Source organism: Lissotriton vulgaris, chromosome 1_1, assembly GCF_964263255.1.
Source record: "Lissotriton vulgaris chromosome 1_1, aLisVul1.2, whole genome shotgun sequence".
Taxonomy (NCBI): Eukaryota; Metazoa; Chordata; class Amphibia; order Caudata; family Salamandridae; genus Lissotriton; species Lissotriton vulgaris.
Window position 1 is genome coordinate 200,058,869 of NC_141685.1, and position 12,500 is coordinate 200,071,368.

A 12,500-nucleotide genomic window follows, 5' to 3' on the forward strand; every position below is an offset into this window, starting at 1 on the left:
CATATGTGTACAATTTAAGTGTGTGAACCTGACCACTGTCTTGGACAGAGCTCTTGCTGTGAACACACCATGTGAAGCATTGGTGGTTCAGTGGTAGAATTCTCGCCCGCCACGCGGGAGGCCCGGGTTCGATTCCCGGCCAATGCAAGGTTGCTTTCTTTTGACTTTGTTTTCGAAATGATATATATGAACTCAGTGGGGAATAAAATGGTAAGCAGTGACCCCGACGTGATTTGAACACGCAACCTTCTGATCTGGAGTCAGACGCGCTACCGTTGCGCCACGAGGTCCTTACACTTGCAGCCTTCGATGCCAGATGAACAAATGCTGTGGGCCTTTTGACTTATTTTCCTCTGCTTATATGCCTACGGTTGTATTACAGGGCTTGGCCTTTTGTTTTCTATCCTAATTATTGAAATTGACTGCAGGTGCAGTGAGAACGCTGAGGATTGAACTATTCAGGGAAAGGATCGCACGCAGGAAAGAGCAAAGGTACGTATCTGTGTTTCATGCAGACAAAAGGCTACGTCCCTGGGTGGGCTTGAACCACCAACCTTTCGGTTAACAGCCGAACGCGCTAACCGATTGCGCCACAGAGACTATTGACTGTATACATTTCCTGAGACTCAATATATGTCTTGACATGTGTGCGCCTGCCTGGAGCTTGTATTATATAAGGCGTCTTTATGCCATACAGCATTTGTCATTTGCTTAGTGTCTTGTTACTGTTGTAATTTATGATGTGTAGACTACTGTCTAATGGTGTTAGAGCCAGTATTACTACCGGTCACAGTGCATGAGACTCATACATGACTTTTCTCTTTGCCTGCTTAGCGTAGCTCCCTGCTCCTCTGTTTGCGTGCTACCAGCCCGTGAGGCGTGTGTCTTGCCCATCCCATCTTCACTGTGTTATGTTGGACTTGTCTTCTCTGTGAGCAGAGTCTCCTTCCCAGAGCAGGTGCTTTCTCTGAACTCTTGGCTTGTAAGACTGCTGGGAAAGGCCCTCCCTAGCCCCTCAGTCAGATAGATACATTTACCTGCAGAGCTCAGCTTGGGAGAAAGAGATTAGGCAGAGAGCACATAGGGGAAGGCCCACAGAGCACACTTTATTTTACATAAAAGCTCGGACTTGTGGGAGGACAGGGACATGAGGGTTCTCATGGAAAGAAATCGCAGGAGTATTGATGGCTAGGCCCTGAAACACAACAATCCCGGAATGGCCAGGCACAAGATGCCTCTGCAATAGGCCTGACCCTAGGCTTCCGGAGTTCTTGATCTCCAGAGGCTCCAGTGATCTAAGCCCGACCAGGGCTGTGCCCGACCAGGGCGCGTTGGGATGGCGTTAGGGACGCGTAAAGGGGCGCAGGGCGCAGAACTCTGCCCGTTTCACCCCAGCATTTTGGGGAGGACACAGAATCTGGCAAAGCCAGTGGGAAGGATTTTCCAGGAGGAGAGTTCAGTGACATGATCTGAAACACAATAGTGCTGGTGATCTGGCGGGTGCATTCTGTGAGCCACTTCTGTCAGGAGCAGCCTGCCATCATGCCCTGATAACCACAACTCTAGTACCAAGCCAGTGACCTCAGCAAATGCAAAGACATTATTACTTATAGTCTCCTGCATCTGATTCTTGCCATCATCATGTGAAACGTTGGCGTTATCATGTCTGCTGCGCACACTTTGTTCATATGTGTACAATTTAAGTGTGTGAACCTGACCACTGTCTTGGACAGAGCTCTTGCTGTGAACACACCATGTGAAGCATTGGTGGTTCAGTGGTAGAATTCTCGCCTGCCACGAGGGAGGCCCGGGTTCGATTCCCGGCCAATGCAAGGTTGCTTTCTTTTGACTTTGTTTTCGAAATGATATATATGAACTCAGTGGGGAATAAAATGGTAAGCAGTGACCCCGACGTGATTTGAACACGCAACCTTCTGATCTGGAGTCAGACGCGCTACCGTTGCGCCACGAGGTCCTTACACTTGCAGCCTTTGATGCCAGATGAACAAATGCTGTGGGCCTTTTGACTTATTTTCCTCTGCTTATATGCCTACGGTTGTATTACAGGGCTTGGCCTTTTGTTTTCTATCCTAATTATTGAAATTGACTGCAGGTGCAGTGAGAACGCTGAGGATTGAACTATTCAGGGAAAGGATCGCACGCAGGAAAGAGCAAAGGTACGTATCTGTGTTTCATGCAGACAAAAGGCTACGTCCCTGGGTGGGCTTGAACCACCAACCTTTCGGTTAACAGCCGAACGCGCTAACCGATTGCGCCACAGAGACTATTGACTGTATACATTTCCTGAGACTCAATATATGTCTTGACATGTGTGCGCCTGCCTGGAGCTTGTATTATATAAGGCGTCTTTATGCCATACAGCATTTGTCATTTGCTTAGTGTCTTGTTACTGTTGTAATTTATGATGTGTAGACTACTGTCTAATGGTGTTAGAGCCAGTATTACTACCGGTCACAGTGCATGAGACTCATACATGACTTTTCTCTTTGCCTGCTTAGCGTAGCTCCCTGCTCCTCTGTTTGCGTGCTACCAGCCCGTGAGGCGTGTGTCTTGCCCATCCCATCTTCACTGTGTTATGTTGGACTTGTCTTCTCTGTGAGCAGAGTCTCCTTCCCAGAGCAGGTGCTTTCTCTGAACTCTTGGCTTGTAAGACTGCTGGGAAAGGCCCTCCCTAGCCCCTCAGTCAGATAGATACATTTACCTGCAGAGCTCAGCTTGGGAGAAAGAGATTAGGCAGAGAGCACATAGGGGAAGGCCCACAGAGCACACTTTATTTTACATAAAAGCTCGGGGTTGTGGGAGGACAGGGACATGAGGGTTCTCATGGAAAGAAATCCCAGGAGTATTGATGGCTAGGCCCTGAAACACAACAATCCCGGAATGGCCAGGCACAAGATGCCTCTGCAATAGGCCTGACCCTAGGCTTCCGGAGTTCTTGATCTCCAGAGGCTCCAGTGATCTAAGCCCGACCAGGGCGCGTTGGGATGGCATTAGGGACGCGTAAAGGGGCGCAGGGCGCAGAACTCTGCCCGTTTCACCCCAGCATTTTGGGGAGGACACAGAATCTGGCAAAGCCAGTGGGAAGGAATTTCCAGGAGGAGAGTTCAGTGACATGATCTGAAACACAATAGTGCTGGTGATCTGGCGGGTGCATTCTGTGAGCCACTTCTGTCAGGAGCAGCCTGCCATCATGCCCTGATAACCACAACTCTAGTACCAAGCCAGTGACCTCAGCAAATGCAAAGACATTATTACTTATAGTCTCCTGCATCTGATTCTTGCCATCATCATGTGAAACGTTGGCGTTATCATGTCTGCTGCGCACACTTTGTTCATATGTGTACAATTTAAGTGTGTGAACCTGACCACTGTCTTGGACAGAGCTCTTGCTGTGAACACACCATGTGAAGCATTGGTGGTTCAGTGGTAGAATTCTCGCCCGCCATGCGGGAGGCCCGGGTTCGATTCCCGGCCAATGCAAGGTTGCTTTCTTTTGACTTTGTTTTCGAAATGATATATATGAACTCAGTGGGGAATAAAATGGTAAGCAGTGACCCCGACGTGATTTGAACACGCAACCTTCTGATCTGGAGTCAGACGCGCTACCGTTGCGCCACGAGGTCCTTACACTTGCAGCCTTCGATGCCAGATGAACAAATGCTGTGGGCCTTTTGACTTATTTTCCTCTGCTTATATGCCTACGGTTGTATTACAGGGCTTGGCCTTTTGTTTTCTATCCTAATTATTGAAATTGACTGCAGGTGCAGTGAGAACGCTGAGGATTGAACTATTCAGGGAAAGGATCGCACGCAGGAAAGAGCAAAGGTACGTATCTGTGTTTCATGCAGACAAAAGGCTACGTCCCTGGGTGGGCTTGAACCACCAACCTTTCGGTTAACAGCCGAACGCGCTAACCGATTGCGCCACAGAGACTATTGACTGTATACATTTCCTGAGACTCAATATATGTCTTGACATGTGTGCGCCTGCCTGGAGCTTGTATTATATAAGGCGTCTTTATGCCATACAGCATTTGTCATTTGCTTAGTGTCTTGTTACTGTTGTAATTTATGATGTGTAGACTACTGTCTAATGGTGTTAGAGCCAGTATTACTACCGGTCACAGTGCATGAGACTCATACATGACTTTTCTCTTTGCCTGCTTAGCGTAGCTCCCTGCTCCTCTGTTTGCGTGCTACCAGCCCGTGAGGCGTGTGTCTTGCCCATCCCATCTTCACTGTGTTATGTTGGACTTGTCTTCTCTGTGAGCAGAGTCTCCTTCCCAGAGCAGGTGCTTTCTCTGAACTCTTGGCTTGTAAGACTGCTGGGAAAGGCCCTCCCTAGCCCCTCAGTCAGATAGATACATTTACCTGCAGAGCTCAGCTTGGGAGAAAGAGATTAGGCAGAGAGCACATAAGGGAAGGCCCACAGAGCACACTTTATTTTACATAAAAGCTCGGGCTTGTGGGAGGACAGGGACATGAGGGTTCTCATGGAAAGAAATCGCAGGAGTATTGATGGCTAGGCCCTGAAACACAACAATCCCGGAATGGCCAGGCACAAGATGCCTCTGCAATAGGCCTGACCCTAGGCTTCCGGAGTTCTTGATCTCCAGAGGCTCCAGTGATCTAAGCCCGACCAGGGCTGTGCCCGACCAGGGCGCGTTGGGATGGCGTTAGGGACGCGTAAAGGGGCGCAGGGCGCAGAACTCTGCCCGTTTCACCCCAGCATTTTGGGGAGGACACAGAATCTGGCAAAGCCAGTGGGAAGGATTTTCCAGGAGGAGAGTTCAGTGACATGATCTGAAACACAATAGTGCTGGTGATCTGGCGGGTGCATTCTGTGAGCCACTTCTGTCAGGAGCAGCCTGCCATCATGCCCTGATAACCACAACTCTAGTACCAAGCCAGTGACCTCAGCAAATGCAAAGACATTATTACTTATAGTCTCCTGCATCTGATTCTTGCCATCATCATGTGAAACGTTGGCGTTATCATGTCTGCTGCGCACACTTTGTTCATATGTGTACAATTTAAGTGTGTGAACCTGACCACTGTCTTGGACAGAGCTCTTGCTGTGAACACACCATGTGAAGCATTGGTGGTTCAGTGGTAGAATTCTCGCCTGCCACGCGGGAGGCCCGGGTTCGATTCCCGGCCAATGCAAGGTTGCTTTCTTTTGACTTTGTTTTCGAAATTATATATATGAACTCAGTGGGGAATAAAATGGTAAGCAGTGACCCCGACGTGATTTGAACACGCAACCTTCTGATCTAGAGTCAGACGCGCTACCGTTGCGCCACGAGGTCCTTACACTTGCAGCCTTTGATGCCAGATGAACAAATGCTGTGGGCCTTTTGACTTATTTTCCTCTGCTTATATGCCTACGGTTGTATTACAGGGCTTGGCCTTTTGTTTTCTATCCTAATTATTGAAATTGACTGCAGGTGCAGTGAGAACGCTGAGGATTGAACTATTCAGGGAAAGGATCGCACGCAGGAAAGAGCAAAGGTACGTATCTGTGTTTCATGCAGACAAAAGGCTACGTCCCTGGGTGGGCTTGAACCACCAACCTTTCGGTTAACAGCCGAACGCGCTAACCGATTGCGCCACAGAGACTATTGACTGTATACATTTCCTGAGACTCAATATATGTCTTGACATGTGTGCGCCTGCCTGGAGCTTGTATTATATAAGGCGTCTTTATGCCATACAGCATTTGTCATTTGCTTAGTGTCTTGTTACTGTTGTAATTTATGATGTGTAGACTACTGTCTAATGGTGTTAGAGCCAGTATTACTACCGGTCACAGTGCATGAGACTCATACATGACTTTTCTCTTTGCCTGCTTAGCGTAGCTCCCTGCTCCTCTGTTTGCGTGCTACCAGCCCGTGAGGCGTGTGTCTTGCCCATCCCATCTTCACTGTGTTATGTTGGACTTGTCTTCTCTGTGAGCAGAGTCTCCTTCCCAGAGCAGGTGCTTTCTCTGAACTCTTGGCTTGTAAGACTGCTGGGAAAGGCCCTCCCTAGCCCCTCAGTCAGATAGATACATTTACCTGCAGAGCTCAGCTTGGGAGAAAGAGATTAGGCAGAGAGCACATAGGGGAAGGCCCACAGAGCACACTTTATTTTACATAAAAGCTCGGGCTTGTGGGAGGACAGGGACATGAGGGTTCTCATGGAAAGAAATCCCAGGAGTATTGATGGCTAGGCCCTGAAACACAACAATCCCGGAATGGCCAGGCACAAGATGCCTCTGCAATAGGCCTGACCCTAGGCTTCCGGAGTTCTTGATCTCCAGAGGCTCCAGTGATCTAAGCCCGACCAGGGCTGTGCCCGACCAGGGCGCGTTGGGATGGCGTTAGGGACGCGTAAAGGGGCACAGGGCGCAGAACTCTGCCCGTTTCACCCCAGCATTTTGGGGAGGACACAGAATCTGGCAAAGCCAGTGGGAAGGATTTTCCAGGAGGAGAGTTCAGTGACATGATCTCAAACACAATAGTGCTGGTGATCTGGCGGGTGCATTCTGTGAGCCACTTCTGTCAGGAGCAGCCTGCCATCATGCCCTGATAACCACAACTCTAGTACCAAGCCAGTGACCTCAGCAAATGCAAAGACATTATTACTTATAGTCTCCTGCATCTGATTCTTGCCATCATCATGTGAAACGTTGGCGTTATCATGTCTGCTGCGCACACTTTGTTCATATGTGTACAATTTAAGTGTGTGAACCTGACCACTGTCTTGGACAGAGCTCTTGCTGTGAACACACCATGTGAAGCATTGGTGGTTCAGTGGTAGAATTCTCGCCCGCCACGCGGGAGGCCCGGGTTCGATTCCCGGCCAATGCAAGGTTGCTTTCTTTTGACTTTGTTTTCGAAATGATATATATGAACTCAGTGGGGAATAAAATGGTAAGCAGTGACCCCGACGTGATTTGAACACGCAACCTTCTGATCTGGAGTCAGACGCGCTACCGTTGCGCCACGAGGTCCTTACACTTGCAGCCTTCGATGCCAGATGAACAAATGCTGTGGGCCTTTTGACTTATTTTCCTCTGCTTATATGCCTACGGTTGTATTACAGGGCTTGGCCTTTTGTTTTCTATCCTAATTATTGAAATTGACTGCAGGTGCAGTGAGAACGCTGAGGATTGAACTATTCAGGGAAAGGATCGCACGCAGGAAAGAGCAAAGGTACGTATCTGTGTTTCATGCAGACAAAAGGCTACGTCCCTGGGTGGGCTTGAACCACCAACCTTTCGGTTAACAGCCGAACGCGCTAACCGATTGCGCCACAGAGACTATTGACTGTATACATTTCCTGAGACTCAATATATGTCTTGACATGTGTGCGCCTGCCTGGAGCTTGTATTATATAAGGCGTCTTTATGCCATACAGCATTTGTCATTTGCTTAGTGTCTTGTTACTGTTGTAATTTATGATGTGTAGACTACTGTCTAATGGTGTTAGAGCCAGTATTACTACCGGTCACAGTGCATGAGACTCATACATGACTTTTCTCTTTGCCTGCTTAGCGTAGCTCCCTGCTCCTCTGTTTGCGTGCTACCAGCCCGTGAGGCGTGTGTCTTGCCCATCCCATCTTCACTGTGTTATGTTGGACTTGTCTTCTCTGTGAGCAGAGTCTCCTTCCCAGAGCAGGTGCTTTCTCTGAACTCTTGGCTTGTAAGACTGCTGGGAAAGGCCCTCCCTAGCCCCTCAGTCAGATAGATACATTTACCTGCAGAGCTCAGCTTGGGAGAAAGAGATTAGGCAGAGAGCACATAGGGGAAGGCCCACAGAGCACACTTTATTTTACATAAAAGCTCGGGCTTGTGGGAGGACAGGGACATGAGGGTTCTCATGGAAAGAAATCGCAGGAGTATTGATGGCTAGGCCCTGAAACACAACAATCCCGGAATGGCCAGGCACAAGATGCCTCTGCAATAGGCCTGACCCTAGGCTTCCGGAGTTCTTGATCTCCAGAGGCTCCAGTGATCTAAGCCCGACCAGGGCTGTGCCCGACCAGGGCGCGTTGGGATGGCGTTAGGGACGCGTAAAGGGGCGCAGGGCGCAGAACTCTGCCCGTTTCACCCCAGCATTTTGGGGAGGACACAGAATCTGGCAAAGCCAGTGGGAAGGATTTTCCAGGAGGAGAGTTCAGTGACATGATCTGAAACACAATAGTGCTGGTGATCTGGCGGGTGCATTCTGTGAGCCACTTCTGTCAGGAGCAGCCTGCCATCATGCCCTGATAACCACAACTCTAGTACCAAGCCAGTGACCTCAGCAAATGCAAAGACATTATTACTTATAGTCTCCTGCATCTGATTCTTGCCATCATCATGTGAAACGTTGGCGTTATCATGTCTGCTGCGCACACTTTGTTCATATGTGTACAATTTAAGTGTGTGAACCTGACCACTGTCTTGGACAGAGCTCTTGCTGTGAACACACCATGTGAAGCATTGGTGGTTCAGTGGTAGAATTCTCGCCTGCCACGAGGGAGGCCCGGGTTCGATTCCCGGCCAATGCAAGGTTGCTTTCTTTTGACTTTGTTTTCGAAATGATATATATGAACTCAGTGGGGAATAAAATGGTAAGCAGTGACCCCGACGTGATTTGAACACGCAACCTTCTGATCTGGAGTCAGACGCGCTACCGTTGCGCCACGAGGTCCTTACACTTGCAGCCTTTGATGCCAGATGAACAAATGCTGTGGGCCTTTTGACTTATTTTCCTCTGCTTATATGCCTACGGTTGTATTACAGGGCTTGGCCTTTTGTTTTCTATCCTAATTATTGAAATTGACTGCAGGTGCAGTGAGAACGCTGAGGATTGAACTATTCAGGGAAAGGATCGCACGCAGGAAAGAGCAAAGGTACGTATCTGTGTTTCATGCAGACAAAAGGCTACGTCCCTGGGTGGGCTTGAACCACCAACCTTTCGGTTAACAGCCGAACGCGCTAACCGATTGCGCCACAGAGAATATTGACTGTATACATTTCCTGAGACTCAATATATGTCTTGACATGTGTGCGCCTGCCTGGAGCTTGTATTATATAAGGCGTCTTTATGCCATACAGCATTTGTCATTTGCTTAGTGTCTTGTTACTGTTGTAATTTATGATGTGTAGACTACTGTCTAATGGTGTTAGAGCCAGTATTACTACCGGTCACAGTGCATGAGACTCATACATGACTTTTCTCTTTGCCTGCTTAGCGTAGCTCCCTGCTCCTCTGTTTGCGTGCTACCAGCCCGTGAGGCGTGTGTCTTGCCCATCCCATCTTCACTGTGTTATGTTGGACTTGTCTTCTCTGTGAGCAGAGTCTCCTTCCCAGAGCAGGTGCTTTCTCTGAACTCTTGGCTTGTAAGACTGCTGGGAAAGGCCCTCCCTAGCCCCTCAGTCAGATAGATACATTTACCTGCAGAGCTCAGCTTGGGAGAAAGAGATTAGGCAGAGAGCACATAGGGGAAGGCCCACAGAGCACACTTTATTTTACATAAAAGCTCGGGGTTGTGGGAGGACAGGGACATGAGGGTTCTCATGGAAAGAAATCCCAGGAGTATTGATGGCTAAGCCCTGAAACACAACAATCCCGGAATGGCCAGGCACAAGATGCCTCTGCAATAGGCCTGACCCTAGGCTTCCGGAGTTCTTGATCTCCAGAGGCTCCAGTGATCTAAGCCCGACCAGGGCGCGTTGGGATGGCATTAGGGACGCGTAAAGGGGCGCAGGGCGCAGAACTCTGCCCGTTTCACCCCAGCATTTTGGGGAGGACACAGAATCTGGCAAAGCCAGTGGGAAGGATTTTCCAGGAGGAGAGTTCAGTGACATGATCTGAAACACAATAGTGCTGGTGATCTGGCGGGTGCATTCTGTGAGCCACTTCTGTCAGGAGCAGCCTGCCATCATGCCCTGATAACCACAACTCTAGTACCAAGCCAGTGACCTCAGGAAATGCAAAGACATTATTACTTATAGTCTCCTATATCTGATTCTTGCCATCATCATGTGAAACGTTGGCGTTATCATGTCTGCTGCGCACACTTTGTTCATATGTGTACAATTTAAGTGTGTGAACCTGACCACTGTCTTGGACAGAGCTCTTGCTGTGAACACACCATGTGAAGCATTGGTGGTTCAGTGGTAGAATTCTCGCCTGCCACGCGGGAGGCCCGGGTTCGATTCCCGGCCAATGCAAGGTTGCTTTCTTTTGACTTTGTTTTCGAAATGATATATATGAACTCAGTGGGGAATAAAATGGTAAGCAGTGACCCCGACGTGATTTGAACACGCAACCTTCTGATCTGGAGTCAGACGCGCTACCGTTGCGCCACGAAGTCCTTACACTTGCAGCCTTCGATGCCAGATGAACAAATGCTGTGGGCATTTTGACTTATTTTCCTCTGCTTATATGCCTACGGTTGTATTACAGGGCTTGGCCTTTTGTTTTCTATCCTAATTATTGAAATTGACTGCAGGTGCAGTGAGAACGCTGAGGATTGAACTATTCAGGGAAAGGATCGCACGCAGGAAAGAGCAAAGGTACGTATCTGTGTTTCATGCAGACAAAAGGCTACGTCCCTGGGTGGGCTTGAACCACCAGCCTTTTGGTTAACAGCCGAACGCGCTAACCGATTGCGCCACAGAGACTATTGACTGTATACATTTCCTGAGACTCAATATATGTCTTGACATGTGTGCGCCTGCCTGGAGCTTGTATTATATAAGGCGTCTTTATGCCATACAGCATTTGTCATTTGCTTAGTGTCTTGTTACTGTTGTAATTTATGATGTGTAGACTACTGTCTAATGGTGTTAGAGCCAGTATTACTACCGGTCACAGTGCATGAGACTCATACATGACTTTTCTCTTTGCCTGCTTAGCGTAGCTCCCTGCTCCTCTGTTTGCGTGCTACCAGCCCGTGAGGCGTGTGTCTTGCCCATCCCATCTTCACTGTGTTATGTTGGACTTGTCTTCTCTGTGAGCAGAGTCTCCTTCCCAGAGCAGGTGCTTTCTCTGAACTCTTGGCTTGTAAGACTGCTGGGAAAGGCCCTCCCTAGCCCCTCAGTCAGATAGATACATTTACCTGCAGAGCTCAGCTTGGGAGAAAGAGATTAGGCAGAGAGCACATAGGGGAAGGCCCACAGAGCACACTTTATTTTACATAAAAGCTCGGGCTTGTGGGAGGACAGGGACATGAGGGTTCTCCTGGAAAGAAATCCCAGGAGTATTGATGGCTAGGCCCTGAAACACAACAATCCCGGAATGGCCAGGCACAAGATGCCTCTGCAATAGGCCTGACCCTAGGCTTCCGGAGTTCTTGATCTCCAGAGGCTCCAGTGATCTAAGCCCGACCAGGGCGCGTTGGGATGGCATTAGGGACGCGTAAAGGGGCGCAGGGCGCAGAACTCTGCCCGTTTCACCCCAGCATTTTGGGGAGGACACAGAATCTGGCAAAGCCAGTGGGAAGGATTTTCCAGGAGGAGAGTTCAGTGACATGATCTGAAACACAATAGTGCTGGTGATCTGGCGGGTGCATTCTGTGAGCCACTTCTGTCAGGAGCAGCCTGCCATCATGCCCTGATAACCACAACTCTAGTACCAAGCCAGTGACCTCAGCAAATGCAAAGACATTATTACTTATAGTCTCCTGCATCTGATTCTTGCCATCATCATGTGAAACGTTGGCGTTATCATGTATGCTGCGCACACTTTGTTCATATGTGTACAATTTAAGTGTGTGAACCTGACCACTGTCTTGGACAGAGCTCTTGCTGTGAACACACCATGTGAAGCATTGGTGGTTCAGTGGTAGAATTCTCGCCTGCCACGCGGGAGGCCCGGGTTCGATTCCCGGCCAATGCAAGGTTGCTTTCTTTTGACTTTGTTTTCGAAATGATATATATGAACTCAGTGGGGAATAAAATGGTAAGCAGTGACCCCGACGTGATTTGAACACGCAACCTTCTGATCTGGAGTCAGACGCGCTACCGTTGCGCCACGAGGTCCTTACACTTGCAGCCTTCGATGCCAGATGAACAAATGCTGTGGGCCTTTTGACTTATTTTCCTCTGCTTATATGCCTAAGGTTGTATTACAGGGCTTGGCCTTTTGTTTTCTATCCTAATTATTGAAATTGACTGCAGGTGCAGTGAGAACGCTGAGGATTGAACTATTCAGGGAAAGGATCGCACGCAGGAAAGAGCAAAGGTACGTATCTGTGTTTCATGCAGACAAAAGGCTACGTCCCTGGGTGGGCTTGAACCACCAACCTTTCGGTTAACAGCCGAACGCGCTAACCGATTGCGCCACAGAGACTATTGACTGTATACATTTCCTGAGACTCAATATATGTCTTGACATGTGTGCGCCTGCCTGGAGCTTGTATTATATAAGGCGTCTTTATGCCATACAGCATTTGTCATTTGCTTAGTGTCTTGTTACTGTTGTAATTTATGATGTGTAGACTAC

At 48.8% G+C, this 12,500-nt stretch overlaps 23 non-coding genes across 23 annotated transcripts; 8 read left to right on the forward strand and 15 right to left on the reverse strand.

Moving 5' to 3' along the window:
* Positions 1-76: 76 nt before the first annotated feature.
* TRNAG-GCC (transfer RNA glycine (anticodon GCC)) lies at positions 77-147 on the forward strand. The gene has a single exon. It is a non-coding gene; the product is annotated as a tRNA-Gly (tRNA).
* Positions 148-218: 71 nt separating this feature from the next.
* Positions 219-290, reverse strand: TRNAW-CCA (transfer RNA tryptophan (anticodon CCA)). The gene has a single exon. It is a non-coding gene; the product is annotated as a tRNA-Trp (tRNA).
* Positions 291-526: 236 nt separating this feature from the next.
* TRNAN-GUU (transfer RNA asparagine (anticodon GUU)) lies at positions 527-600 on the reverse strand. Its single transcript has one exon. It is a non-coding gene; the product is annotated as a tRNA-Asn (tRNA).
* Positions 601-1,761: 1,161 nt separating this feature from the next.
* TRNAG-GCC (transfer RNA glycine (anticodon GCC)) lies at positions 1,762-1,832 on the forward strand. The gene has a single exon. It is a non-coding gene; the product is annotated as a tRNA-Gly (tRNA).
* Positions 1,833-1,903: 71 nt separating this feature from the next.
* On the reverse strand, positions 1,904-1,975 carry TRNAW-CCA (transfer RNA tryptophan (anticodon CCA)). The gene has a single exon. It is a non-coding gene; the product is annotated as a tRNA-Trp (tRNA).
* A 236-nt stretch (positions 1,976-2,211) lies between these two features.
* Positions 2,212-2,285, reverse strand: TRNAN-GUU (transfer RNA asparagine (anticodon GUU)). The gene has a single exon. It is a non-coding gene; the product is annotated as a tRNA-Asn (tRNA).
* A 1,145-nt stretch (positions 2,286-3,430) lies between these two features.
* Positions 3,431-3,501, forward strand: TRNAG-GCC (transfer RNA glycine (anticodon GCC)). Its single transcript has one exon. It is a non-coding gene; the product is annotated as a tRNA-Gly (tRNA).
* A 71-nt stretch (positions 3,502-3,572) lies between these two features.
* On the reverse strand, positions 3,573-3,644 carry TRNAW-CCA (transfer RNA tryptophan (anticodon CCA)). Its single transcript has one exon. It is a non-coding gene; the product is annotated as a tRNA-Trp (tRNA).
* A 236-nt stretch (positions 3,645-3,880) lies between these two features.
* Positions 3,881-3,954, reverse strand: TRNAN-GUU (transfer RNA asparagine (anticodon GUU)). The gene has a single exon. It is a non-coding gene; the product is annotated as a tRNA-Asn (tRNA).
* A 1,161-nt stretch (positions 3,955-5,115) lies between these two features.
* On the forward strand, positions 5,116-5,186 carry TRNAG-GCC (transfer RNA glycine (anticodon GCC)). Its single transcript has one exon. It is a non-coding gene; the product is annotated as a tRNA-Gly (tRNA).
* Positions 5,187-5,565: 379 nt separating this feature from the next.
* On the reverse strand, positions 5,566-5,639 carry TRNAN-GUU (transfer RNA asparagine (anticodon GUU)). Its single transcript has one exon. It is a non-coding gene; the product is annotated as a tRNA-Asn (tRNA).
* Positions 5,640-6,800: 1,161 nt separating this feature from the next.
* Positions 6,801-6,871, forward strand: TRNAG-GCC (transfer RNA glycine (anticodon GCC)). The gene has a single exon. It is a non-coding gene; the product is annotated as a tRNA-Gly (tRNA).
* A 71-nt stretch (positions 6,872-6,942) lies between these two features.
* On the reverse strand, positions 6,943-7,014 carry TRNAW-CCA (transfer RNA tryptophan (anticodon CCA)). The gene has a single exon. It is a non-coding gene; the product is annotated as a tRNA-Trp (tRNA).
* A 236-nt stretch (positions 7,015-7,250) lies between these two features.
* On the reverse strand, positions 7,251-7,324 carry TRNAN-GUU (transfer RNA asparagine (anticodon GUU)). Its single transcript has one exon. It is a non-coding gene; the product is annotated as a tRNA-Asn (tRNA).
* A 1,161-nt stretch (positions 7,325-8,485) lies between these two features.
* On the forward strand, positions 8,486-8,556 carry TRNAG-GCC (transfer RNA glycine (anticodon GCC)). Its single transcript has one exon. It is a non-coding gene; the product is annotated as a tRNA-Gly (tRNA).
* A 71-nt stretch (positions 8,557-8,627) lies between these two features.
* TRNAW-CCA (transfer RNA tryptophan (anticodon CCA)) lies at positions 8,628-8,699 on the reverse strand. The gene has a single exon. It is a non-coding gene; the product is annotated as a tRNA-Trp (tRNA).
* Positions 8,700-8,935: 236 nt separating this feature from the next.
* TRNAN-GUU (transfer RNA asparagine (anticodon GUU)) lies at positions 8,936-9,009 on the reverse strand. The gene has a single exon. It is a non-coding gene; the product is annotated as a tRNA-Asn (tRNA).
* A 1,145-nt stretch (positions 9,010-10,154) lies between these two features.
* Positions 10,155-10,225, forward strand: TRNAG-GCC (transfer RNA glycine (anticodon GCC)). Its single transcript has one exon. It is a non-coding gene; the product is annotated as a tRNA-Gly (tRNA).
* A 71-nt stretch (positions 10,226-10,296) lies between these two features.
* Positions 10,297-10,368, reverse strand: TRNAW-CCA (transfer RNA tryptophan (anticodon CCA)). Its single transcript has one exon. It is a non-coding gene; the product is annotated as a tRNA-Trp (tRNA).
* A 236-nt stretch (positions 10,369-10,604) lies between these two features.
* On the reverse strand, positions 10,605-10,678 carry TRNAN-GUU (transfer RNA asparagine (anticodon GUU)). The gene has a single exon. It is a non-coding gene; the product is annotated as a tRNA-Asn (tRNA).
* A 1,145-nt stretch (positions 10,679-11,823) lies between these two features.
* On the forward strand, positions 11,824-11,894 carry TRNAG-GCC (transfer RNA glycine (anticodon GCC)). The gene has a single exon. It is a non-coding gene; the product is annotated as a tRNA-Gly (tRNA).
* Positions 11,895-11,965: 71 nt separating this feature from the next.
* Positions 11,966-12,037, reverse strand: TRNAW-CCA (transfer RNA tryptophan (anticodon CCA)). The gene has a single exon. It is a non-coding gene; the product is annotated as a tRNA-Trp (tRNA).
* Positions 12,038-12,273: 236 nt separating this feature from the next.
* TRNAN-GUU (transfer RNA asparagine (anticodon GUU)) lies at positions 12,274-12,347 on the reverse strand. Its single transcript has one exon. It is a non-coding gene; the product is annotated as a tRNA-Asn (tRNA).
* Between the last annotated feature and the right edge of the window lie 153 nt (positions 12,348-12,500).